At 35.3% G+C, this 25,285-nt stretch overlaps 1 long non-coding RNA gene across 1 annotated transcript; it reads left to right on the plus strand.

Annotated features, from left to right (window-relative positions):
• The first annotated feature begins 19,181 nt into the window (after positions 1 to 19,181).
• Positions 19,182 to 20,420, plus strand: LOC108488724 (uncharacterized). The gene is made up of 2 exons (XR_001871806.2): positions 19,182 to 19,278; positions 20,132 to 20,420. It is a non-coding gene; the product is annotated as an uncharacterized LOC108488724 (long non-coding RNA).
• The last annotated feature ends 4,865 nt before the right edge of the window (positions 20,421 to 25,285 follow it).

Raw genomic sequence — 25,285 nt, forward strand, 5'->3', positions numbered from 1 at the left:
AATCTTTGGGACGTTGGCGGTGCGGTATAAATTCTGTCTATCTGAATCTTTGGGCAACGGAGCAAGGTCGTGTATTCTTCTATAGTAGGTACCAAATCTACTTTCCCAAAAGTGAAGCAACTGTAAGCAGAATTCCAATATTGGGCAAGGGCTCGAAACAGGTGCTCGCCTACCTTGACATCAAGCAGATAAGGTAAATCACCGTAATGACAATAGAATAATTGTTTGACCTCGTCGTCCCACTGGTTCCATATTTCTTTCAACTCTTGGAGATTATTTTGGGTTACGCTGATCCGAGTGAAATTCCATAGCTCTGACACATACCCCTTGGTAAGACTGTCACCTTTCTCTTGTTGTGTTGTCTCAGCCCATATCCGGACAGCCGCGTTGTCTTCTACTTTATCAAAAAACCCCTTTTCCATGATAAGCTATCTATTTAGGAACCGAACACGAATCAACACCTTTTATGATGAAAATGCCATGCAAATACAACGAAAGTAAAACAAAGCAAGTTAGTAGTTTATGCACAGTTCAAAGCAAACGAAGAATAATAAATATAGCACTTGCTCAGGTAACCACTAGGGTTTCGGAGTGGCTCTACTTAGGGTGGGTTCTTAAGGCTCGCTACATGGGGTTTGATTCTAGAATAAGGGTACCTGAACCAGCAGATTCCTCGATCTTCACCCATTATAGGCTCATACAGACCGAGTTCAGTTCAGGGGAATACATTTCCCTATGGCTGCACGGAGATGAAAATCTCACGAAGACATAGGTACGGATGTATCCCGAAAGCAATCCACTATCCTGCAAGGAGGTGAAAACCTCACGAAGGAATAGTTTCGTGCTCCTACTTAAGAGGGTGTGACCACAACGGTCATGCAATGCAATATGCAACACTATTTAAAGAATCGGACCAACGTAGCAGGTATTATTTAGTCCACAAAAATAGCTGATGAAATGCAATGAAAGGATCGTATTTCAAAACCAAATTTTCAATTTTCGATAAAAGAACAAGAGTTAATCAACTTGTGGCTTGACTCTCTCATTCCCAGTCCCCAGTGGAGTCGCCAAGCTGTCGTAACCATTTTTTTGAAAAAACGGGAATCGACTTGGATTTTGAAAATAAAAGAACGGGAGTCGCCACCGATCCTTTTTGACGAGGTGTGATCGGGTCACCTCATAAAAGTGGTTGTTTTTAATAAATAGTTTGGTTTATTTAAACAACAATTTTGGTCTACGAGAATCAAGAAAAGCGAGGTTCGGGAGTCGGTTACGCATACGAGGAAGGATTAGCACCTCGATCGCCCAAAATTGGTACCTAGTTGATTAATTAGTGTCTTAGTGTCGAAAATTAAAAAACTTGAAAGAATTTTAAAATACGATCCTTCTTTATAAAAAGCTCAAGTGTTAAAGACTCTCTCGTCTCAAAATGTAAAATGTTACACCCAATAAGTTAGGACACGACATCTTAAATTTTCAAGAGCGAGCTTGCCTTTTATGAAATCATGTATTTTATTAAAAGGGTATTCGATTATTTAGAATAAGCGAGAGAAGTCGAAACCCGATAAGTTAGGGCACGTTTTCTCAATTCTCAAACACGAATATTGCCTTTATTTCTAAACAAAATTCTTATTTCGATATGACAAAATATCATACCCGTAAGTTAGGGCACAACACTTCACATCTTGAGAATAAGCATTTTTCAAAACTCGTATAATGATTTAAAAGAATATATTCCGTTATTTAGGTTAAATGAGAAAAGTGAAACCCGAGAAGTTAGGGCACGATTATCTCGAATTGCCTAATATAGGATATTACTTTTATGAAAGAATTGTTTGGATATATTGAGTGACAAAATATAACGTGATTTATAAAGGCAAATTTTGGTATTAATAGTAATGTATAATAAAGAGCGTGATTTATAACAAAAATAATTGTGAGAGCAATTATATAAAAATGAAATGATAGCAAGCCTAGTAATGTGTAAATACAAACAAATGCATGAAGAAAATAAAACCATCGAATACATGAAATAACAAGGATGCATAAAACATGACAAAAGAAAAATGGCGATGATGACGAAAATAATAATAATAGCAATAGTATAAGACGATAATAATACATATGGTATTAAAATATATATAATAATAGAAACGAAAAAATATATATGATATATTAAAATATACGTGATATATATGAAATGAGCACATAATAGTTATAAAAATATACATAATAGAATGTACAAACGATATGATATTTACGATATATACGTACATATGTAATAAAGTATATATTAATAGAATAATAGTAACCATGTAAGTGATAAAAATAATAATGATAATAATATTTAAAATATATGTACATGAATAATAGTAAAAGGTATGTATATATATAATAACCATGTAAGTGATAAAATAATAATGGTAATAATATTTAAAATATATGTACATGAATAATAATAAAAGGTATGTATATATATAATAGTAATAATGGTAATTAGAATAATAATAGTAATGATAGTATCAAATAATAGTAAAAATAGTAATAATAATAATAATAATAATAATAATAATAATAATAATAATAATAATAATAATAATAATAATAATAATAATAATAATGATGAGGATAAAAATAATAACAATAATATATTAAGCAACAAATAATAATGATAATAGTAATAATAAAGAAATGCTATTAAATTATGAAGAAACAAAAGTTCGAGTATAGATTTTAAAATAAAAATAGCGAAATGCAGATTGGAGGGCTGAAATGAATCGCAAGCAGAACTACAGGGGCCACATAGGAAATTAACCCATACTCATAAACGGCACCGTTCGGGTACTTGGCCATTTGAGTGGTCTAGGGACCAAATTGTAACAAAAACAAAAGAAGCGGTCAAATTTAGAAATATCAAAGAAACGAGATAGGACCAGATGGAAACCAGCCTCAAAAGCGAAGGGACTGAGAGCGCAAATAGACCCTTAGTCCCAAAACACGCGGATCCTTGGCACAAGCGGGTCGGGTCTTCGGGTCAACTTCCAAACGACGCCGTTTTGGGTGCTAAATGTTAGCCCCAAAACGACGTCGTACCAGGGGCTTATAAAGGTCAAAATTTTTTTGAAATTTTCATTTGGTCTGAGTTTAAGAAAAAAAAAGGAAAACGGAGAGCTTTTTTTCTCTGGAAGAATCCAGAATCGGTCAAGAATCCGGCCGTTCCCCCCGCCGTGGCTCCGCCGTGCCTGCCACCGTGAACGGTGGTCGGAAATCGCCTCGGGGTAGAATTTTCTCCTCTTTTTCGTCTTCTATATATTTATATTTAATATATATGCTGTTTTAAATAAGGTGAAGATTGTGGGTATGAACAGATTCAAAAGAAAAAAAAAAGAAAATAAGGAGAAATAGGGGTAACCTTCGATTTTTGTTCTCCGTTCTGTTTTTGCTGCGATTTTGGAGTTTTTCCCTTTTCTTTTTTTAAAAAAATCTAATATTGCTTGTTATTTCATAAGAGTACCGAATGAAAAATACAGTTTTTGGATTTGGCTTTTAAATAGCCCTTACATTTCCTTTTTTAATATTTGTCTATTCTGCTTTTTAAATGTTGCAGGCGCAAGTGGGGCGGTGGTACAGTGGTGGTGCTTGCAGACGTCGGTGGTGGAGGGGTGGGGATCATGTGCTGACGGCTAGGGTTCCTTTTGGTTTTGGTGTTTGTTTAGGTTACTGTTGGGCTTAGTGGGTTAGAAGATAGGTTTTGGGCTAAGGATTTAATGGTTTTGGGCCCAAAATTGGGCTTGTACAGTCATGGCGGGAGAGATGATTGAGAATGCCATAAAGGGTGGCAAAATTGAGGGGGAAACAACTAAAAGATCGGCCCTAAAGAGAAAGGATAGTGAAGTGAATAACACAAGTACTTTCAACACGAGGGCAATCACAGTTAGTCAACCTAAAACAGCTGCGGTTAAGCAATAGAGTTCTCAAAGGCAGGAGTTAGGTAGAAGGCAGAATTCTGAAAGGATGCAATTCACACCTATCCCCGTGACGTATCGTGAGCTCTATCAAAGCTTATACGATGCACATGTTATTTTTCCTTTTCACCTTAAGCCATTGCAGCCCCCATATCTTAAATGGTATGACGCAAACGCCAGATGCGAATACCATGCTGGAATACTGGGCATTCAATTGAAAACTGTACTGGTTTTAAGAAGGCCGTAGAAAGGCTTATTAAGATGGGGGTAGTGAAGTTCGATAATACCCCGAATACTGAAAACCCATTACCAAATCATAGCAATTAAGGAGTGAACACCATTGGTGAAACCAGTGAGAGGAGAATAAAGGAAGGCGTGGTTGAGGTGCGAACACCTATGAAGATGATTTGGGAAGAAATGGTAAAAAGAGAGATGATAATCTCTAAAAAGAGGAATGAAGGAGCAAGGGACTATTGTGAGTTCCATGCCGAAGAGGGGCACAAGATTCAGGAATGCGAAGAGTTTAAGGCCTTGATACAAAGCCTTATGGACAACAAGGAGCTAGGATTTTATGAAGCTTGATACAAGGCCTTGATACATTAGAAGGTGCACCGAAGAATCAAAATCAGCCAAGGATCATTATTTCTTTACCAGGAAGTAATGAAGTTGAAATACCGACGGTACCGAAAGTCATTATTCATAAACCTGTTTCCTTTCCTTATAAGGATAACAAGAGAGTACCACGGAGTTATAACTGCCATGTGTCAATGCCAGAGAGGGAGGATATAGCAAGTGCTTCTAAGGAAGTTCAAGGTGAGGGTTCCCATACATGGAGTGGGAGGCAGTATGATACAGTAGGCATCAGAGAGGAGCCCACAAAAATAAAGAATGTTAGTACAGAGAAAGAGAAAGAGGCTGAAGCACCTATCAAGGAGCCAGTAAAGGAGGAAGAGGCTAAGGAATTTCTAAAGTTCCTTAAACATAGCGAGTATAGCGTTGTCGAGCAATTGCGTAAGTAGCCGGCTCGCATATCAGTGTTGGCTCTACTTCTGAGTTCTGAGGTGCATCGGGATGCATTGATGAAGGTGCTCAACGAAACATATGTCACCCATGACATATCCGTTAACAAGCTGGACCGGTTGGTGAATAACATAAGTGCCGATAATTTCATCTATTTTAATGACGACGAAATCCCACCGAGGGGCAGGGGGTCAACAAAGGCCCTGCACATCACCACTCGATGTAAAGGGTACACACTCCAAAGCGTGCTTATCGATAATAGATCGGCTTTGAATGTTCTACCGTTGTCTACTCTGAACAGATTACCCATTGACGATTCTCACATGAAGACATGTCAAAATGTGGTAAGAGCCTTTGACAGTACAGAAAGGAAGGTGATGGGAAGGATTGACATCCCCTTGGAAATTGGGCCGAATATATACGAAGTAAACTTCTTGGTGATAGATATCAAGCCCTCCTACAATTGCTTATTAGGGAGGCCATGGATACATTCAGTGGGAGCGGTGCCCTCATCGTTGCACCAAAAATTAAAGTAGTGCGGATGGACGGTTAGTAACCATCAATGCGGAGGAGTATATTATAGCCGCAGTCACTAGCAAGGCCCCTTATGTCAAGACGAACGAAGAGTCTATTGAGTGTTCCTTTCACTCTTTAGAATTTGTGAATGAAACCTTCATTTCAGAAGGGAGTGAGCTACAGGTGCCAAAGATAGCAAAGCCACGAGGATGGCTCTACAAATAATAGTGGGAAAGGGAGCCTTGCCAGGAAGGGGGTTAGGAAAATACCTGTAAGGAGGGACTCAAATCCCAGAACTAAAAGAGAAGAGAGATCGCTTTGATCTGAGCTTCAAGCCAGACTATAAGTAAAGGAGGAAGGAAGTTGAGAAGCGCTAAGAGGGAAGAAGGATGCGCCTTAATAGAAGAGAAGTGGAGTGGGAGCCGATGACATTCCCTCCAATATCCCAAACCTTTATATCAGGAGGGTTGCTTTTAGAAGAAGGTCGTCAGATTAATGCTATACTTGACAAAGGATCGGAGCAAGGAAACCTTGAGGTCATTCGCCTTTACGAACCGGGAAGCTCTCTGAACAATTGGACTGTGGAGGAACTTCTTGTAATCTTTAGGAATTTTTCAGAGTAATTCTCGAAACATTCTTGTTACTCTAGAGCCTAGGAGTAATAAGATTTCATTTGTGAAATGGGCTTACAATCATCTATTATTTTTTAATAAAGCATAACTTTTATCAATTTGAACGAGTATTATTTCATTTTTATCAACCAATATTCCGTTAAAATTTGGCAATTCTTATTCTTTCATTCATAGCACATAAATAATCATTCTTAAATTCATTCATTCTTTATACTTCACAGATCCCTAGATATAAATGACATGAGCATTGGTATTACAAATCCTGATTTCTCTCGTGAGCAAGACATGTGTTTAGAGGAATCACAGGATTTTGAAGATGTCCAGTATTGTGATGTGTCTCTAGATCTTTTGAGGATGGTAAAACAGGAGGAGAAACAAATCATGTCACATGAGAAAGAGGCAGTAGAGAATGTAGCCCTAGAGGAGGGGAAAGAGGTGAAAATTGGCACGCATGTTGTTGATGATATAAGGCAAGGACTGATTGAGTTGTTATGTGAGTTCAATGATATCTTCGCATGTTCCTATCAAGATATTCCAGGGTTAAATACTGATATTGTGGTGTATCGTCTTCCAATAAGACAGGATTGTAAACCAATTCAACAGAAATTGCGAAGAATGAGACCAGATATCGTATTAAAAATAAAGGATGAAGTCAAGAAATAGTTCGATGCAGGATTCTTACAAGAGGTGAAGTATTCTGAATGGGTAGCTAACATTGTACCAGTTCTTAAGAAGGATGGGAAGGTACGAATGTGTGTTGATTACAGGGATCTGAATAAAGCTAGCCAAAAAAATAATTTCCCTCTGCCTCACATAGACACTTTGGTAGACAACACAGCGGGATATTCGTTGTTCTCCTTCATGGATGGTTTTTCAGGGTACAATCAGATAAAGATGCATCCTGAAGACATGGACAAAACCACCTTCATAACCTTATGGGGGACTTTCTGTTACAAGGTAATGCCCTTTGGGCTAAAGAATGCAGGGGCAACATACCAAAGGGCTATGGTGACCTTATTTCACGATATGATGCACAAGGAAATTGAGGTGTATGTCAATGATATGATTGCCAAATCTCGAACAGAGGAGGAACATATTGAGGTTTTAAAGAAACTATTCTTGAAATTAAGGAAGTTTCAGTTAAAACTTAATCCAGCAAAGTGCACTTTTGGAGCTAGGTCGGGGAAGTTATTAGGCTTTGTGGTCAGTGAAAAAGGAATAGAAGTTGACTCAGACAAAGTTAAAGCCATACGAGATTTGCCTCCACCATGTACTCAGAAGGAAGTACGGGGTTTTCTTGGAAGATTGAATTATATTGCTCGATTTATTTCGCAATTAACCGAGAAATGTGATCCTATATTTCGCCTTCTTAGAAAACACAACCAAGGTACTTGGGATGAGGAATGCCAGAATGCTTTTGATAAGGTTAAGCAATACTTGTTAAATGCTCCTGTGTTATCTCCACCTAGTCCAGGTAGACCATTAATTTTGTACTTATCAGTGTTTAGCAATTCTATGGGATGTGTGCTTGGCCAACATGACGAGTCGGGAAGAAAGGAGAAGGCGATATACTACCTCAGCAAGAAATTCACAGAGTGTGAGATGAGATATTCGCCAATTGAGAAATTGTGTTGTGTTTTAATCTGGACAACTCGAAGATTGAGGCAATATATGTTATATCATACGACTTGGCTAATTTCAAAACTTGATCCATTAAAGTACATGATGGAGTCAACAGCACTAAATGGAAGAATGGCAAGGTGGCAAATATTGCTTTAAGAATTTGACATAGTCTATGTGAGTCAAAAGGCTATAAAAGGGAGTGCGATAGCAGAATTTCTGGCAAGTAGAGCTCTAGAAGATTATGAGCCATTAAACTTTGATTTCCCTAATGAGGAGTTGTTATATGTGGCAACTATTGAAGAACGTCCATGGAAGATGAACTTTGACGGTGCATCCAATGCAGTAGGAAATGGAATTGGGACAGTCTTATTATCCCCAAATGGGGATCATTATCCATTCATATGTAAATTGGATTTTGACTGTACAAACAATATGGCTGAGTATGAAGCATGCATCATAGGGATCTGAGTAGCTATAGAACGAGGAATAAGAACCTTGAAAGTATATGGAGACTCTGCGTTGGTAATTTACCAGCTTAGAGGTGAATGGGAAACAAGGGATCCTAAATTGATCAATTATCGAAAGGTAGTTTGGGGTTACTTGAGGAATTCGATGACATTACTTTTAATTATATCCCACGAGATGGAAATCAGATGGTAGATGCTCTAGCAACTTTGGCTTCAATGATTAAAGCAAATAAAGAGGAGGAGATGTGACCCATTCAGATGAGTATCTTTGAGGCTCCAGCTCGCTGTTGTAACATTGAGGAAGAAGAAAAGAATGATAACCCTTGGTATCAGGATATATTGCGATATGTGAGAGATCGTAAATACCCAGAACAGGCAACTGAAAAAGAAAGGACCAAGTACTGTTGAGATATGTTGACGCTGTGGAAGCTAAGTTAATCTTGGAAGAAGTTCGCGAGGGTGTTTGTGGGACGCACGCTAATGGTTTCACGATGGCTAGACAAATCATGAGGTTTGGATATTATTGGTCTACTTTGGAAGGGGATTGTATCAACTACGCCAAAAAATGCCATAAATGTCAGATTTATGGAGACAAGATTCATGTACCACCTTCACCTCTACACGTTATGACTTCTCCATGGCCTTTTTCTATGTGGGGCATGGATGTCATTGGGCCAATATCACCAAAAACTTCAAATGGGCATCGCTTTATTTTTGTGGTCATTGATTACTTCACGAAGTGGGTAGAGGCTGCTTTTTATGCGAATATTATTAAGTCGGTTGTAAGTCGATTCTTGAAGAAAGAGATTATTTGTCGGTATGGGATGCCTGAAAGGATCATATCAGACAATGCACTGAACTTGAGCAATAAAATGATAGCAGAAGTTTGTAGTCAGTTCAGGATTAAGCATCATAACTCTTCGCCGTATCGCCTAAAGATGAATGGGGCAGTGGAAGCTGCTAACAAAAACATCAAGAAGATAGTAGGGAAAATGACTGAAACCTACAGAGACTGGCATGAGAAGTTATTATTTGCACTCTTAGCTTACCGAACGTCTGTCAGAACTTCTACCGGGACAACTCCTTTCTCGTTAGTTTATGGGATAGAAGCGGTGTTACCCATTGAAGTGGAAATACCGTCTCTTCAAGTATTGTCAGAGATAAAGTTGAATGAAGCTGAATGGATACAATCGCGATATGATCAGTTGAACTTGATTGAGGAAAAGAGGCTAAAGGCCATTCGTCATGGTCAGATGTATCAGAAGCGAATGATGCGAGCTTACGACAAGAAAGTGCGACCAAGAGAATTCCATGAGGGGGATCTTGTGCTGAAAAAGATCCTCCCTATTCAGAAGGACTTTGAGGAAAATGGATGCCAAATTGGGAAGGGCCGTATGTCCTGAAAAGGGCATTCTCTGGGGGTGCATTGATCTTAACGGAAATGGATGGGAAGAGTTTGCCCAATCCAGTGAATTCAGACCCAGTCAAAAAGTACTTCGTCTAAAGGAGAGAAGAATTCAGGGTGAAAACCCGCAAATGGAGCTTTGAGTTTTTGAAAAAAAAATAGAGAGGCCAAGGTGAAAACCCGCAAAGTGCGTCTTGTGACCAAAGGGGTTTTGAGTTGAAAACCCGAAAGCGCAGCTCAAATTGTGAAGAGCACACGGTAATCTTGCTATATTTGATTCAACAAAGAGTGAAGCGCGTTGCATATCGGGGCATCAACAATGTCCTTTGGATCTTTTAAACACATGTTGAATTCAAGGAAGTTTTCATGGAGCTGGCATATAAACGCTCAAGCGGCGATGTCTAGGGCATCTAACTTTTGTCCTGTTTGCTATCTTTAGATTCTTTTTCTTCTCAAAGATAGGCTTTCAGATTAATTTCCTTTGTATTTTTGACAAATTTATTCAAATCTAATTATTCTCAAGATTAAATTCATCTTCCATTATTCTTAAAGTATGTTGCATTAAAATAATGATAGATGAACTAAATAATTTTCACAAATGAAGTTTTTCTCATTACTCTGGGAATTTCTAGATAATACAAGAAACTAAAACAGAACAATTGTTCGAAGAATTCACGTAAATGAGGTTTGAAAGAACTCGAGAAAATTTTTTCTTTAGTCCAAAATGATGATTGGACAAATCAAACGATTCAATCCTAAGAGAGGATCATCTTACAGACATTTTTGGTGGGTCATAGCGTTTGAAGAATGGTACAAACCCGCAGGCTGAGTAGGAATGATACTTCGAGAGAAATAAGGATAAACTTCGACAAAAGAATGAGTAGTGACATCTAGAATAGGGGTCATATTCATAAACATTTTGCATTATAACAGGTTTAATTAGGAGCATTTGACTCACTTCGATCATAGCATCCTAATCATTAGGTATGAACTCATACACATTATACAGGTTATGTCCTTCAAGGGACAATGAAGATTGATGCGCCTTAACCCCCGAAGCAGTAGGGTAATAGGCTAAAGCATAGCAGATTTGGCTTTCAAGTGTTTACACTGAAGCAGATCCAAGATGATTTGGCATCTCTGTATTGTCAGAAAACAAATCGAAGAAACAAATTTGGCATCTCTGTATTAGACAGGGAGCAGATCGAAGATAGCATATTTGGCATCTCTGTATAGTCAGAGAGCAGATCGAAAATAGCAGATTTGGCGTCTCTGTATTGTCAGAAAGCAGATCGAAAATAATAGATTTGGCGTCTCTGTATTGTCAGAGAGCAGATCGAAGATAGCATATTTGGCGTCTCTGTATTGTCAGAGAGCAGATCGAAGATAGGAGATTTGACGTCTCTGTATTATCAGAGAGCATATCAAAGATAGCAGATTTGGTGTCTCTGTATTGTCAGAAAGCAGATCAAAGATAGCAAATTTGGCATCTCTGTACTGTTAGAGAACAAATCGAAGAAACAGATTTGGCATCTCCATATTCGACGGAGAGCAGATTGAAGACATAGCAGATTTGACCTTCATTGAAGCAGATCCAAGATGATTTGGCATCTCTGTATTAGACGGGGAGCAGATCGAAGACATAGCAGATTTGACCTTCATTGAAACAGATCCAAGATGATTTGGCATCTCTGTATTAGACGGGGAGCAGATCAAAGACATAACATATTGGACCTTCATTGAAGTAGATCCAAGATGATTTGGCATCTCTGTATTAGACGGGGAGCAGATCGAAGACATAGCAGATCTGACCTTCATGTGTTTACATCGAAGCAGATCCAAGATGACAGATTTGGCATCTCTGTATTAGACGGGTAGCAGATTGAAGAAGCAGATTTGGCGTCTCTGTATTAGACGGGGAGCAAATTGAAGATAACAGATTTGGCATTTCTGTATTAAACGGGGAGCAGATCAAAGATAGCAAATATCGCCTTCCTGAGTTGCAATGAAGCAGATTGAAGCCGTCAAGAGGCCATTTAAAGAAGATCAAAGATCAAGAACTCAAGACTCAGTGAGCCCGGGCAAAATTGGTCATTTTATAGTCTTTGCTCTATTCCTGTTACACAACAATGAGCAAAGAGGGGCAGCTGTAGACACTCAATTTTGCCCAGGCCCAGAAATAAGTCCAAAAAATAAAAATAATAAACCCCCAAAAAAAACGAAGTCCAAGTTAAGTCTAGAATTACCAATATAATTTAGCCCGATCGGAATGGCCCATTACTTGAAAAGATTTAAGGTCCATCTACAAGCTTGACTCATATGGAAATATAATCTTCAATGATATGCAATCTTAGATATGATATGCAATCTTAGAAGATATGATTTTGTAATCTTAGAGATTTAATTTGTAGATACCTTTTAATCTTAACTGTTGATGTAATTGATCTGTACCATTGGATTTGAGGAGGTTCAACTATAAATAGAGGCCTCTCCCTTCATTGTAAACACACTGGAGTTTTGGGAAACAATAAAAAATTTTGAGAGCTTTCACTCAAATTTCTCTCCCTCTAACGTTCTTATTTTCTACGGTTTGTTCTTATTTTATTCTTTGTTCATCTTCGTTTTTCAACCTGTTTATTTTGATTTAATCCATGTTTCCTGATTTTTTATATATTTTAATTTTTAATAATTTTAGTATCATATCAAACTCTTTCATTTTTAATATTTTTTTAGTATTACTCTTAGTAAATTATTTTTAAGTTTTACTCAAATCATTATTTTAAAAAATATATTTCATTTAATTGTCATATTTTATCCAAAAGTTTTTCTAAAATGAGGCAATGTTTTTCAGATTTAGGAATTCGGAAATAGTGCCCTAACATGCTTGAGTTGCGATTTCCGTTTGTCTAAATGCCTAAAGTATCCTTCTAAATAGATTTTGTAAATCATGAGATGATTTCGATTCGAGAGTTTAAGAATATCGTGTCCTATCATGTTTGGATGTGATGTTTGTATTCTTTCGGAGCTAAGGAATCTCGATTTTTCAACTTAAATAATTTCAGTTTTGAAAAAGGGATCCTATTTTTAAATCCTTTCAAATTTTTGACATTAAGACAGAAAACTATTCAATTTGGTACCAATTTTGGGCATTGCGAGGGTGCTAATCCTTCCTCGTACGTAACCAACTCCCGAACCTATTTTCTTAATTTTCGTAGACCAAAACGTTTTATAAGGTGATCCAATCACACCTAAAAAGGTTGGTGGCGACTCCCGTTTTTGTTTTTCAAAAGTCGATCCCCATTTTTATAACATCCCTTTAAAAAATGATTTCGGCAGTAATATTTATAGTGTTACAATAAAACATTTGAGTATTCCAATTGCCAAATTAGTAAATGTGTTTATCAAGTTAATTACAAGCTAATCAATTACTAATCTAATCGATTTGAAAATTATTAGTGCAAATTCAAATATAAATTATTTATAGATGAAAATTAAATAAACTAATCTAATTTTCTTCCTATTCCTTTAGACAATGAAAATGATAAAACGATGGCTGATTGATTCGTTACTTTCTAACTAAGTTAATAAACCTATACCGGTTATATTGTTTGTCACTTTTAGCTAAGAATCTCCTCTTGGTCTCATCCTAGACTAAAAGATACCACATAGGCTCTTCTCTCGGTCTCACTATTTGGTACAATTATATCGAACTATCTAATGATAAACTCTCCTCTCGGTCTCATTTATCTAAAGTTTTCACTAGAAGCGTCAATTCTTGTGTATTAACAATTTTGATATAATCGAACATTCAATTAATTAAGAATAGACATTAATTTAAGCTAATAAATAATCAATCAATCAATCATCAACCAATTTAGCACATAATCAAACTTAAATTTCAAAGAAGCATTTTACCAAACACAGGGTAAGCATAAAATAAAGGTAAAGGGCTTAAGAAATTGCTCATTCAATTGATGGAAATCCAATGAAGCCCAAGAGTTTGATTATTTTTTTTTTGCATCGTCTTCAACAATAAAAAAAAAGAAATAGGAAACAACAAAAATAAAATCTATCCTAAACCTAATCTAAAAATGAAAAGAAATGAAAAAGAAAAGAAAACTTAACCTAAAACTATAATAAAAAAAAAAGCTAAAGAGAAATGTTCAACCAACAAAATCTATTAAATCAAAAGTTTATAAAGAAGTATTTATAGTATACTAACATTTCACCTAATATTGACCGTTATGCCCTTAAATAAAAAATGATTTAAGCTTGTTTGAACACAAAATTGCCTCTGTAGTTTTTCACCCGTCAAGCTGTAGTATCGTGATATCCAAAACAGTGGCTAAATTGGGAGTCTTGGGGTCTCAGTATCGCGATACCCATTGCCCGATATTGTAATATCATTGGAGTTGACATTAATTTTCTTTACTTCAGTATTGTTAGGGATATCACGACTTCCATGCTTAATGTCAAAACCATTTTTTTGAAAGGGGGCTGACTTTTATTTAAAAACGAAAATGGAGTCGCCATCGATTTTTTGAGGTGTGATCGGATCACCTAATAATTTGATTGTTTTAATAAAATATTTTGATTTACTAAAATAGCGGTTTTGGTCTATAAAATTTGAGAAAACGGGTTCGGGAGTCAGGTACGAGTGAGGAAGGATTAGCACCCTCGTCATGCCCAAAATTGCTACAAAATTTAATTAATTAATGTCTTAATGTCGAGAGTTGAAATTTGAAAAGATTTTAAAATATGATCCCTTTTGATTAATGTATGTTTTTTCTTTAAAAAAAACTTGAATTAAATTGAAACGAACATCAAAGGCCCACTCGTCCCGAGATAACGAAATGGCACATCCCGTAAGTTAGGATGCGACATTCGAACATTCGAGAACAAGTTTGCCTTTAAATTTTTCGAAACTTCATGTATTTTGAAATCTAAAAGGATATTTGGCTATTTAGGTTTAACAAGAAAATCGAAACCCCATAAGTTAGGGTACGATTTATTGAATTCCCAAAACGCGAAATATTGCCTTATTTTAATTTTTTTTTGAATAATAACAAGTATAACATTTAATGATGCGCGTTTATTTTGTTTGGAGCAAAACCAATTGGTCGATATTAGACAAATACATTGGAGCTTAATACACGATGTGATTTAAACTAAATAAAAAAAGGTAACATAGAGCATGGAATAATAATACACGAATTAGATGCAATGTTAATGAATGTCCACAATATGAAGATGTTAATAAATAATTTCTAGAACATGTAATGGCAATATTCACACAACGATATTATTTTAATACCAATATTAACAAATGAAGAATATGCAACAAAATATTATATAAAACAATTTGAAGTCAATAATATAAAACAATTTCAAATAAATAATATGTAAAACAAATTTAAAATAAATAATATACAAAATAATTTAAAATAAATAATATATAAGACACTTTAAAATAACATATAAAAGTTAAGATAAATAATATTTAAAAAGAAAATTAAAATAAATAATGTAAAAAATAGTTTAAAAATAAAAGATATATATAAAAATAATCCAAAATAAATAATATATATATAAAATTTTAAAATAAATAACATTTAAAATATTTAAAATTGATAATAGTTTAAAATACATAATACGTGAAAAACTTAAAACAAATAATAATAAAACGATTTAAAATAAATAATAATAACAAAATAGTTTAAAAAATAAATAACTAAACAAATAAATAAATTAGACAGACTAAGGACTAGGCTGAAATCGAATTGAAATTTAGGGTACAAATTGTAAATAATAAAAAATAGGCCATCAAGGACCGAAGTGGAACTCGCTTAAAGAATGAAGGACTGATTGGGGAAATATTCCTAGCCCTTATGCGTAGCGTTTCAAATGTCTGCCTCTTCAAATGGTCGAAGGACCAAACTGAAACAGACGCAAAATCTTGTGGTAGAAATCAAAAATAAAAAAAGAACATAGGACCCCATTGAGACGAGCTACAAAGGTGGGGGGACCCAATGCGCAAATAGACCATAAGTAAAAAAACGCGCGGATCCCCCTGGAGCGCTTCGGGTCGCTTGGGTCAGAGGCCTTATACGGTGCCGTTTTGAGGCCATTGAAACAAGCCCTAAACGACACCGTTTCGTTAGTCCTATAAAAGCAATTTTTTTAAAAAAAAATAATCATTTTGCTATGTATTTTAAACAAAACTTAGAGAGTTCTCTTGGCTCTCTCTCTCCCCTCTCAGGCCTAGGTCCGGCCGATGGGTTTCCTGGCATTCGTTGCAGCACCACCGTGGCTCCACCGTGGACGGTGGTCAGAGCCATGCAAAAATTAAATTTTCGGCTCTTTTTAAGACGGATCTGAAAGCGAAGCTTTCCTAGTCCAAGAATATCAAGAGAAAAGGACCCTTTACCCACTCTTTGGGCAGATTTCGACGTCGGAGGGGGCGCTCCCGACGAAGAGGATGCAAACTCTGGTAAGTTTTCTTTCCCTTTTTATATTTTCTTATATGAAATAAAAAATAAAAAACTTAGAGCAAAATAAATATAAAACATGAAACGAAAATCACCTTTAGAAGATTTATGTATATTCAATCTTTTTTTGTATTTAATCTTGTCTATTCGTCAAAAAAAGGTATAAAGATGGAGTTCGGGTTTTTATAGCCAAATTTTACAACTCTTTAGTTTCTAATTTTTGTTGTTTTGCTATTTACTACTGTTGCCCGCGTGTTCCTCTTTGCAATTGCATTTAATTTTTTTCTGCAGGTGTCAGAGGCGTGCGAAGGCTGGCATGCGGCGGTGGTAATGCGCATGAGGAGGCATGGAGGCTGAAGTTCTTAGGGAGGCTAGGGTTTGCTATTTTGTTTATGTGTTTGGGCTGACTTGGGCTTTAGGGTTTTTTATTGTTTGGGTTTCAATGTGAAAATTGGGCCTACTGTTTGTTTTGTAAAATTGACTCTTAATGTATTTTGTTCTTTCTTTTTGGTTTTATATTTGGGTCTTGGGCCCAGGCCAAAATTGGCCTATTACATCTGCCCCTCTTTGCTATTTGTCGTGTAACGAGAATGGAGCAAATACTTTAAAAAGAGCCAATTTTGCCTAGTCTTGCTGAATCTTGACTTCTTGGTACTCATATTCTTCAAGTGGCCTTGTTCTAACCTACTGCATCTTCAAGAATATAGGAATTGTTTCTTTAATCTGCTCCACTGCAACTTCAGGAAGATAAGATTTACGATCTATGATCCACTCCATTGCAACTTCAGGGAGATAAGATTTGTGGCTTGGATCTGTTCCACTGCAACTTCAACGACATAAGATTTACGATCTACGATCCACTCCACTGTAACTTCAGGGATATAAGATTAGTAGCTTGTAGCTTTAATCTATTCCACTGCAACTTCAGGAAAATAAGATTAGCAATCTTCAGTCTGTTCCACTGCAACTCCAGGGAGATAAGACTTACTTTCTTCAATCTACTCCATTGCAACCTTAGGGAGATAATATTTATGGTTTCTATCTACTCCACTGTAACTTTAGGGAAATTAGATTTGTAATTTCAAATTGTAACTTCAGGGAGATAGGGTTTGTGGTTTATAGTTTTAATCTGCTTTACTACAACTTCAGAGAAATAAGATTTGCTATCTTCAATCTGCTCCTCTACAATTTTAGGGGGATAAGACTAATGATTTCTATCTACTCTACTGCAACTTCAGGGAGATAAGATTCGCCATGGTAGATTTGATCTGACCTACTGCAACTTCAGAAGTATAGGATTTGTGAATTGTAGCGTAATCTATTCATCTGTAACTTCAGGGAAATAAGATTTGTTATCTTCAATCTACTCTACTGCAACTTCAGGGAGATAAGATTTGTGGCTTTAATCTGTTCCACTGCAATTTCAGGGAAATAAGATTCGCCATGGTGATTTCAATCCACCCCACTGCATCTTCAGGAATATAGGATTTTTTGGTTTCTCTGGTCTGTTACGCCATTTTCTGGGGAACATGACCTGTAGAATCCATTTCATGGGTCTATCTTTATCCCGAGTGATTAGGATGTTATTGTAACGACCCGAATTTTACCGTTACCGAAAAAGTATATTTTCGGGTCTCCGTTTCTAAAAAATGGATTCGTAAATATTTATTAAAAATATTTACAAGTAAAATAAGTAGTTAATTAGAGTTTAATTAAGTGGATTTAATTTAATTAAGAGTAATTAAGAAAAGGACTAAATTGAATAAAGGATGAAATTTAAATTGTAGGTTAAAAGAAAATGAAGAGGACCAAAATGGCAATTATGCCATTTGTCCTAAGTGAATGACATAAACATAAAAATCGAGATTTTTATGTGTTAAAATATATATTATATTATATTATATTATATTATATTATATTATATATTATATATTATATATTATATAAATAAGTAAAGAACAAAGAAAAGAAATGAATAGGCAAACGAAAAGCGGGGAAGGAAAGAAAGAAAGAAGAAAGAAAAGAAAAAGGGAGAATTAGGGTTTGAAGGTTTGAAAGTTTAATAGGTAAGTTAATTTAGCCCTTTTTACTTAATTTTAATGTTTTAAAAGCTTTAGAACAAAGTTTTGATGAAATTAAATTAATATTTTGAAAGTTATTAGAATTCTAAATATTGTTCATGTTGAATAAAAAAAAATAAAATAGGGGTTTAATTGAATGAAATTCAAGTTAAAAGCAGATATAAGGATTGAATTGCAAAGTAAGCTATAAGTTTTGTGTTTTAGGGACTAAATTGAGGAAAATTTCGGAATTAAGAAAATATGTTGAAAATCTAATAGTTAAATTTGAGTTTAAATGAAATTTGAATAGACATAAGGTGTGAATTGGTGTTATAAATTTGGTTATTAACATTTTACATCAAAACAGTTTTGGGAAGTAGCAATGGTCTAACTTTGAAAATTCACTAAAAATTGTATAAATTGAACTAGAGGATGAAAAAAATATGTAATTAAAACTTATTGAGTCTAGTTTCTTATAGTATAAATAGTGTAAGCAATGAATTGATGAATCAAGAGATATTTGAAATTTTGTAAGACTGGTTCAGGGTGATTTTGAGATGCCCTATTTTAACTTTGGAAAATCGTTATAAATTGTACAAAAATTATAATGGAGTTTAATTTATATTTGTAAACTCCTTAATGAATCTAGTTTCAAAATAAGTAAACAAGAACCTTATTCGAGTTCTGTACAATGAGATAATTTATTTTTAGTAGAGAGTGGTCAGAACTGTCAAATAAAATAACAGGGGAGTATTTAATGAATAAACTGTACTAATTGGATGGACCAAAAATTCTGAAAATCTTATGGTGAAAAGATATATGAGTCTAGTTTCAGGGAAAATTAGTGGATCTTAATTTGGAGTTTCCTAGCTCAAGATATAAATAATTTAGTAACAATGACTCAAGTAAACAGCTTAATGGTGAAATTATATATACACATTAAAAATGGTTAAATTTGCATGTTTAGGCTCATGGATTAAATTGAATTGTGTTATATTGATGATTATAAATTATTATTATTTTCGTAGTTAACAAAGAACCCAAGACATCGGCGCACAAAGGAAAGGAGAAAGCTATCGATGATTAAAACGAGAAATTCACGGTTTGTATTACTATAATTCAAATTACTTTTTATTAAATGCTATATATCAATTCTATATTTAATAAGTGAATTATAAGGTAAGTATTGATATTGGAGTTGAATGAGAATTGAATTGAATGGTGAATGTGTGTGTATAATTGAATTGTAAATTGATTTGAATGTGAAAATTTTAATTGAAAAGTAATCTTGGAATGGAAATGAAAGTGAATTGAGAATTGAGAATTGAAATACCCTATTAACTAGTCGGGCTAAGTCGGATATAATTGGCATGCCATAGGATATGGAAGTGTACGGGATTTGCCGGCTTTATCGATCAGGCACTTTATGTGTCGTATTTCAGGCACCTCGTGTGTCGTATCAGGCACCTCGTGTGTCGTATCAGGCACCTCGTGTGTCGTTTTAGGCACTTTATGTGTCGTATACTGATCAGGTACTATGTACCGTTTTAGGCACAATGTGTTATACTGGTGTGTTTGGGTTGGAATCCGTGTATCCGTTAAAGTCCGAAATGTTAATAGGGTGAATAATTGAAATGAGAAGTTCAAATGAATTTGATCGACTGTACTAGTGAATATGAAAGAAATTAAAATTGTGGACTGAAAATTTAGATTGGAAATGAAATGCATGGATTTAAAATGATTGTGGTGATTAAAACCTGGTAAATGTGATTTGTAACTAAAATTGAATAATAGCTAAAGATTGTTTATTTATTGTTATTTAATGATAACTTAAAAAAAGAATTGTTATTTGATGCTGAGTTCTTATTTTATTTTTTTAATTGCTATTGCAATTTGAATTATGGTAATACCACTTGAGTATGAAATACTCAACAGACGGTTGTTTCCGTGCGCAGGTTAATAGAAGTCTAGTGTCCTGGTCCAGCATCCGAGTGATCCCGACTTCAGCGAAAAGATTTTGGGTGATGTTTTCTTTCTTAATTGAAAGTGGCATGTACTAGGTGTTGTATAAGTTATATAGATATACTTGTAAAGTTAGTTATAAGAATGGTATACCATATTTTGTTATTAGTTTGATAAAATGGTAAATATTATATTATATAATTTGGTATAAGTTGGAATGAAAAAAAATGAATGAAGTTATTAGTTAATTTGGATTAATATTATGAATGTTTAGTTATTAAATGACTATGTTAATGAATTGGTTATGATTTAGATATATTTAGGTTTAAATTGTTTTTATTGTGCCATTGGTTTTGGATTAGGTGGTTTTTGTTTGAATTTGCGGGGGTTTTATGTAAAAATTAAGAAGAAATGTCATCGAAATTTTTGTAAAAAAAATATATATATATATATATTTCCTGAATACTCGAACAAGTCCCGTTTCATTCCACTTTAATACTTGTGTTGGGCTTCGAAAGTCCATTATAGGGACATAATTCTTCAATTATACAATGAATGTTATAATAATTGTAAAATATCCATAAGTTGTCTGATATATTCGGTAATGCCTCGTAGCCCTGTTCCGACGACGATTTGGGGTTAGGGGGTGTTACAGTTATGATCAGAATGAATCAAATACTTCTAACTAGATATGTATGAGTGATGTTTGCATGAATGCAGAATGTCATTTTTTTGGACAAATCCCTCGTTTAGCGTTTGGGTTGTCATTTCTCGTTGTTCATCAAGGCTTTATCACTTACGTATTATTCTGTCTTTTTCTTTAGCTGGTATGTCTGACAGAAAACCCGAAGAATAATCACAATTTAGGCTATTCTTTTCCCAATGCTTCCAACCCTTGAATTTGGTTAGTTCTGACTAGTGGTTACGTTTCAAGTCCTTGTACCATTTAGAAGCTTTCAGAGCAATATGCAAAACCCCTTTTACTTGAATATTATTAGTCCATTAATCGTTATTTTAATAAAAAATGATTGAAAAAGACTATCACAATGGACAAGAGGAATTTTATTGAGAACAAAGCTCAAAATGAATAAATTGATCAAGATAGCAAATTTTGTTAAAATACAAACTAAATAAGATAAAAAAAAGATGCCCCAGATATCGCAGCATGAGTTTCGCTACACAAAACTTTTCGAGGATCCTTTGAACTTGATATGTGTTTAGAAGACCTAGAGTACTTTGTTGATGCCCCAAGATGTAGCATCCTTCCTTCTTGTTAATTCAAAGAAAACAAGATTATCACATGCTCCATCTTTGATCAAAATTTGAATTGCCCATTCCTGGGTTTTCATCTCAAAACCCCTTTGGTCTCAAAGTACCTTTTGTGGGTTTTCGCCTTAGCCTCTCCCTTTTCTCTCTCACTCTCTCTCTTTTAGATGAAGTATTTTTTGATTGAGTCTGAATTCACAGGATTGGGCAAGTTTTTGCCATCCATTTCAGTCAAAATCAGAGCTCCTCCAGAAAATGCCTTCTTCACTATATAAGGTCCCTCTTAGTTTGGCATCCATTTTCCTTTGAAGTCCTTTTGTATGGGAAGAATCTTTTTTAGAACTAGGTCCCCTTCATAGAATTCCCTAGGGTGAACCTTCTTATTATAAGCCCGCATCATTCGCTTTTGGTATATTTGACCATGACGGATAGCCTTTATCCTTTTTTCTTCGATCAAGTTTAGTTGATCATATCGGGATTGAATCCACTCTGCTTTATCAAACTTTAACTCTGATAAAACTCAAAGAGAAGGGATTTCAACTTCAACGGGCAAAATCGCCTCTATCCCATAAACCAAAGAAAAAGGCATTGCCCCAGTAGAGGTTCTGACTGACGTTTGGTAGGCATAGAGGGCAAATGGTAATTTCTCATGCTATTTTTTGTAAATCTCCGTCATTTTCCCCACGATCTTCTTGATGTTCTTATTTGCCGCCTCTACCACACCATTCATCTTTGGGCGATATGGTGATGAGTTGTGGTGTTTAATTTTGAATTGACTGTAGACCTCTGCTATCGTACTATTGTTCAAGTTCAGTGCATTGTCTGATATGATCATTTCTGACATCCCATATCGATATATTATCTCTTTCTTCAAGAATTTACTGACTGTCGACTTTGTAACGTTGGCATACGAAGTGGCCTCTACCCACTTGGTAAAATAATTAATGACTACGAAGATGAATTGATGCCCATTAGACGCTTTCGGTGAGATCGGCCCAATGACATCCATGTACTACATAGAGAAAGGCCATGGAGAAGTTATGACATGAAGAGGTGAATGAGGTACATGAATTTTATCTCCATAAATTTTGTATTTATGGCAATTCATGGCACAGCTGATACAATCTCCTTCTATAGTGGACCAATAATATCCGAATCTCATGATTTTTCTGGCCATTGTGAAACCATTAGCATGTGTTTCGCAGACACCCTCATGGACCTCTTCTAAGATTTTCTTAGCCTCAACAGCGTTCACACATCTTAATAGTACCTGATCCTTTCTTTTTTTTATATAGAATCTCTCTATCTAAGGCATAGCATTGGCCAGTCTTCTCAATGTCCTTTTATCATTCTCAGTTGCTTGGTCTGGGTATTCACGACTCCTTACATATCTCAATATATCGTAATACCAAGGGTGATCATATTTTTCTTCTTTTTTTCGATGTTGTAGCAATGAGTCAGAGCTTCATAAATACTCATCTAGATTGGCTTCAAATTCTCTTGCTTGTTTACTTTAATCATAGAAGCTAAGGTAGTCAAGGCATCAGTCATCTGGTTTTCATCTCGTGAGAGGTAACAGAAAGTGATATTGTCAAACTCCTTAATTAACTCAAGAACTAGCTATTGGTAATTGATCAATTTAGGGTCTCCTATTTCCCATTCGTCTTTGAGCTGATAGATCACTAGTGCAGAATCCCTATATACTTCTAGCACCTTGACTTTACGTTCAATGGCCGCACGGATACCCATGATGCATGCTTCGTACTCCGCCATATTATTTGTGCAATAAAAATCCAGTTTACTAGTAAAAGGATAATGATCTCCATTTGGGGATACCAGGACAACCCCGATTTTGTTACCCACAGCGTTGAGGCCCCATCGAAGTTTAGTTTCCAAGGATGTTTCTCTTGAGCACCTTCTTCAGTGGTTGCAACATACATCAGATCTTCATTTGGAAAATCAAAATTCAAAGGCTCGTAATCTTCTAGAGTTCTACTGGCTTGAAAATCAGCTATTGCACTCCCTTTTACAGCCTTCTGGTTCATGTAGACTATGTCAAATTCAGAAAGCAAAATTTACCATCGAGCTATTCTTTCATTCAAAGTAGTCGACTCCATCATGTACTTCAGAGGGTCTAGTTTTAATATGAGCCAAGTTGTATGGTACAACATATACTGTAACAGTATCTGGGTTGTCCAAATCAACGCGCAACACAACTTCTCAATTGGCGAATACCTTGTCTCACATTCAGTAAACTTCTTGCTAAGATAATATATCGCTTTTTCTTTTCTTCCTAACTTATCATGTTGGCCTAGCACGCATCCCATGGAATTTTCGAATACTGCCAAGTACAGTATCAACGGCTTGTCTAGGCATGGTGGCATAAGTATTGGGGTATTGAACAAGTAATGCTTGACCTTATCAAAAGTTTTTTGGCACTCCTCATCCTATACACCTGGGTTGTGTTTCCTAAGGAGACGAAATATGGAGTCACATTTTTCCATTAGTTGTGAAATAAACCGAGTATTGTAATTTAGCCTTCCTAGGAAACCTCGAACTTCTTTTTGAGTGTGTAGTGGAGGCAATTCTTGTATAGCCTAGACTTTGTCTGGGTTAATCTTAATCCCCTTTTCACTGAATATGAATCCTAGCAGCTTTCTCGACCTAGCCTCGAATGTGCATTTTGCTGGGTTAAGCTTTAGCTGAAACTTTCTTAATCTTAAGAACAGTTTCCTTAGGACTTGCACATGCTCCTTTTCTATTCTGGATTTTGCAATCATATCATCGACATAAACTTCGATCTCTTAGTACATCATATCATGGAACCGGGTTACCATTGCTCTCTGATACGTTGCTCCTGTTTCTTTCAGCACAAATGGCATCACCTTATAGCAAAATGTTCCCCTCATGGTTATGAATATGGTCTTTTCCATGTCCTCAGGATGCATTTTTATTTGGTTGTATCCTGAGAAACTGTAACACCCCTATCTCGTAACCATCGCCGAAATAGGACAAGGCGTTACCGGAAATTAGAAAACAGATCTTAACAGTAAAATTTTGAACATTCTCTTGAAATAAAGATTTTTTTTATTTAAATAATTGCTAGACACAACCAGTGATCGAATTTCTAACTTATAAAATTAAACATCCAAAAGATGCCATATTCGCATGGCTTAAATACGTTAACCAAAATATCCTCCACTATTAGTCTATTCTATACATGCCTTAAACCTTAATGATATACAAACTTTATCTACTCACATGATAACTCGATAGTGTGATGAAATCTCCTCGACTTCCAACCCAAGCAATTTCTCTAAAGCCCTATAGACATAGGAAAAACACACAGAATAAGCTTTGAAAGCTTAGTAAGCCTTAAGCAAATAAATCATTTCAATGATTATGGAAATTCCATATCACTAATCCGAATTGAAAAATAATCTCAATTGCATATACATTCATAGTACTCTTAAGTTCATATAACCTTATTAAATAGCTTCACTTAGTTATATTTACAAATAACTTATGACTATGATTTTAAATTCATGTGATAACTGCCAATTCATTCGTATGAACAAAACTTGCACATATCCAATACATACCAACCAAAACATGTCATATTTTTCCATGCTTGATTCATGGAACCACAAGGTCACATGTCAAGCACATATAGCATATATTTATCTGTTATTTATCACGTCTCATTTTCACATGGACTACATACATCTGACCAAGTTTATTCAATGTTCACAACATAATCACATAATCACTACAAGCTGTCTTGCTAAGCAGCAATCACTAAATTATTTATAACTGGAGCTACAAAACTCCAAATCATGTGCTGTTAATTTTCCCTGAAAATAGACTCATATATCTTATAT

The sequence above is a fragment of the Gossypium arboreum genome, chromosome 7 (genome assembly GCF_025698485.1).
Source record: "Gossypium arboreum isolate Shixiya-1 chromosome 7, ASM2569848v2, whole genome shotgun sequence".
Classification (NCBI taxonomy): Eukaryota; Viridiplantae; Streptophyta; class Magnoliopsida; order Malvales; family Malvaceae; genus Gossypium; species Gossypium arboreum.